Raw genomic sequence first — 4,100 nt, 5'->3', positions numbered from 1 at the left:
AGTCAGTCAGACAGACAGTGAGACAAACAGTCAGTCAGACAGACAGTGAGACAAACAGTCAGTCAGACAGACAGTGAGACAAACAGTAAGTCAGACAGACAGTCAGACAAACAAACAGACAGTGATACAAACAGTTAGTGAGACAAACAGTAAGTCAGACAGACAGTCAGACAAACAAACAGTCAGTGAGACAAACAGGCAGTGAGACAAACAGTATGTCAGACAGACAGTGAGACAGACAGACAGACAGTCAGTGAGACAAACAGTCAGTCAGACAGACAGACAGACAAACTGAGAGACAAACAGTCAGTGAGACAAACAGTAAGTCAGACAGACAGTCAGTCAGACAGACAGAGAGTCAGTGAGACAAACAGTCAGTAAGACAGACAGACAAACTGAGAGACAAACAGTCAGTCAGTCAGTCAGACAGACAGACAGACAGACAAACAGTCAGTGAGACAAACAGTAAGTCAGACAGACAGTGAGACAAACAGTAAGTCAGACAGACAGTGAGACAAACAGTAAGTCAGACAGACAGACAGACAGACAGACAGACAGACAGACAGACAAACAGTCAGTGAGACAAACAGATAGACAAACAGTAAGTCAGACAGACAGACAGACAGACAGACAGACAGACAAACAGTCAGTGAGACAAACAGTAAGTCAGACAGACAGTGAGACAAACAGTAAGTCAGACAGACAGACAGACAGACAGACAGACAGACAAACAAACAGAGAGACAGTCAGTGAGACAAACATTAAGTCAGACAGTTAGTGAGACAGACAGACAAACAGAGAGACAGACAAACAAACAAGTAAGCAAAAAAAAAGCACGGAGAGACAGACAGAAGCACGGAGAGACAGACAGAAAAGCGTGTAATGTGTGTGTCTATGATGATGTAATTAGACAATGTCAATAAAACACTATAATCTAAATCAGAGAATAATCCAGAATTCTGACTCACTGGACACGGATGTTTGAAAACCAGAGTGACTTCAGTCCCGCTGCAAACTCATATTCCGCCTTTAATGACCGTAGAAAAGTCCCGGATCCCGCCTGGAGACGGTAATCTCTAATATAACGGGCTTTACCGGCGAGAGTCCCGGAGAACCACACGCTGAGAACCGGCGGAGCGTTCCTTCAGTTCGGGGCGAATTCCGTTCAAATGACTGAACGCGCGCAGCAGTTGAACAAACTCTCTCTCTCTCTCTCTCTCTCTCTCTCTCTCTCTCTCTCTCTCTCACACACACACACACACACACACACACACACACACACACACACACACACACACACACACACACACACTTACTGACGCGTCTCCGCCAGGACTCGGGCTTGTTTTCGCTCTGGATGTGGATGTTTTTCTCCGGACGGTTGTAAACTATAGTCCCGTGTGTTTCTCCACTGCGATCCGCTGAAACGGAGAAAAACTCTGCAAGAAACTTCTTCCGTAGGCGGCGCGTCACATGAGCGCGTGTGTGAAACCCGCAAGACGCGACTGATTTGACGCGACGCGCCACTCTGGGCGTCAAATACCGCCGCGGTTGCTGTGCGACACGGTCAAATTCCTCAGGGGGCGCGCGACACACAAACACCCCGCGTTCAATCTAGTTTGACACGTTTAATCACTTAAACATACAACATGGATTGTCTTTATTAAAACAATATTTTCAAATCCTCAAACCCTCACACTCGATGTGATTGGTCCATCCTGAGCAGCGCTGAGAAATATAATATTTATTTATTTACTTACTTACTGAAAATCTTGTTTTAAGCTTATTTCAGTCCTTCATGAAAGCGGGATTTATTTTACAAGCGCTGTAGAAGTGACTGATGTTTATGGACCGTGTAGTTTTATCTGTTATTTTGTAGTTCTCTAGTGTTTATAACAGCGGCACGTGCTCGCTTTGGCCAGGAGGCGGCGCTAGAGGATCATAATAGAAAAAAATAGAAAATTCTATTCTATTTTTTCAAAATAGAAAATTGTGATGCTTCTGTCACTTCCTTCTGTATGATTCGTTTCACATAAAGACTAAGTGCTTTTATGAGGTCATTTTGTGTCCTGTTGGACAGGAGAGACACCTGGCACCTTTGGTTTGATGCTTGTTTTTCTTGAGATGCTTGAGTACGCTGTCATATTGGCCAAGCAAATCCACCAGGTTCAGAAAATGTCCTCTATTTGAACTTGACAAGTCTTCTTCATTTCCCCTAAAGGCTAAAGCTTGTTTTGCCAGATATAATGTGATGTCTATTAAACGGAACATAATCTCTCTGTTTTTCTGCCTCTCTCTTTCTTTGGCTGCTTCCATCTGAGAATCAGCTACTGCAAAAGCCCTCTGCGGTGCATCTTTTGTAAAGGCTTTCCACCTAATCATGCTTAGCATATGCAATTCACTGCTGCGGTGCTCCTTGATCTTCACTTTGGCCTGCCTCCACAAGTTTATCCCTACAGACTTCCATCCTGTCCTGCTCTGAAATCTTTCCTCATTCATAAAATCCCTGCAGCTAAAGCAATGCATAGCATCATTCAGTGGAGAATATTCCAGCCAGGGGTCATCATTATACCATTGGGCTTGAAAAGAGCGCCCATCTGGATTTTTAGGGAACTTTACCATAGGACGGCAAGGCCCGACTGAACTGGGAAATGTGATGAAGGTCTGATCATATTTAAGATTGCTGCTTTGTACATGAGCTGGGGGATTAGCCAACCTCAGCAAAATATCAAAATCTGTTGACTCTGCCCCACTCAATATCTTCCCTTGCTGATGCTCTCGTCTCCATCATCTCATCCTCTTGCTCATCTATCATTTCCCTATTTTGCCTGTCTGTCCTGATCTCATCTGGGATTGGCTCTGGTTCTGGCTCTCTGAATGCAGCTGATGCACTGGGCTCATCATCTGTCCAATTACTTATTATTGTTATTGCCATTATCATTATTATTTTAATGCCCACTAGTGGTATTTATGTTCTGCTCAGGCAAGATCTTTGAAATGACCTCTAAAATAGCCTATGTTTTTTTTAGATTACAATTATTTAGCATGCAGCTCTTTAACCCTGTACTTTCTAGCATGGTCCTCTCATCTCATATTTGGTGATCATCACTTAGGCCTACCTGATCTATGTGCCTCCTCCTGGTCCACATTTTCCTCACATAGACTGGAGGCTTGTGACTGCTCCTCCTCATCTTAAATGGAATGTAATTATGAAACATCTTCTATTGCTGCTCATGCAGGCTCAGCTCAGGTGCCGGTCGCGTGCAGCGCTGCAGCCCCGAAAACAGAGTTTGCCCTTCTCTCATACTGATGTTCACTTTCGGACGGGTGCCCGAATATGGAAGTGAATGAGGCTTTGCGATTTTTTTTTTATTTTTTATTTTTGTTGATTTTTTTATCTAGGCCTAGGTGAAAATCTGCACCTATTGTACAATTTTTTTGTGCGTGTGTGTGTCGTCTGCACAGCTCTGTAAACTGAAAGCTTCCTTTAGAGGTGAATTATCTCATGATTGTATGATTGCATGACTGTGTGTTTTATAATAATCACTGAATTGAAAAAAAAAAATAATAATAATAATTCCCAGAAGTATCTGATGGACCTCTTTATGGCTGATATGACTCCGACATTTTGGGGCCTGAGGATGGAAAATATGATTTCTTCAGAGATTAGCTGTAACGGTTTCAAACTATAAGAAGTGCGTTTTCTGAGAATGACCCAACGAGAGAGCTGAGACCCCGGACTAGAGAGAGCTGAGACCCCGGACTAGAGAGAGCTGAGACCCCCTGACTAGAGAGAGCTGAGACCCCCTGACTAGAGAGAGCTGATACCCCCTGACTAGAGAGAGCTGATACCCCAGACTAGAGAGAGCTGAGACCCCCTGACTAGAGAGAGCTGATACCCCCTGACTAGAGAGAGCTGAGACCCCGGACTAGAGAGAGCTGGGACCCCCTGACTAGAGAGAGCTGATACCCCCTGACTAGAGAGAGCTGAGACCCCGGATTAGAGAGAGCTGGGACCCCCTGACTAGAGAGAGCTGGGACCCCCTGACTAGAGAGAGCTGAGACCCCCAGACTAGAGAGAGCTGGGACCCCCTGACTAG

General features: G+C 44.7%; 1 long non-coding RNA gene across 4 annotated transcripts in view; it reads right to left on the bottom strand.

The window, feature by feature from the left end:
• Positions 1-1,432, bottom strand: part of LOC307130107 — a 35,312-nt gene extending 33,880 nt beyond the window's left edge. For 3 of the 4 annotated variants that reach the window (XR_013817007.1, XR_013817008.1, XR_013817009.1), the window contains exon 1: positions 969-1,192. This is a non-coding gene — a long non-coding RNA (uncharacterized lncRNA). Of the gene's footprint in view, positions 1-968; positions 1,193-1,316 lie in introns of those variants that run through there. The other variant, XR_013817006.1, reaches the window with a different exon arrangement.
• Positions 1,433-4,100: the final 2,668 nt, after the last annotated feature.

Source organism: Gobio gobio, assembly GCF_949357685.1.
Source record: "Gobio gobio genome assembly, chromosome: 8".
Lineage (NCBI taxonomy): Eukaryota > Metazoa > Chordata > Actinopteri > Cypriniformes > Gobionidae > Gobio > Gobio gobio.
The sequence above is the reverse complement of the archived record's forward strand: the minus strand, read 5'-3'. Positions and strand labels throughout refer to the sequence as shown.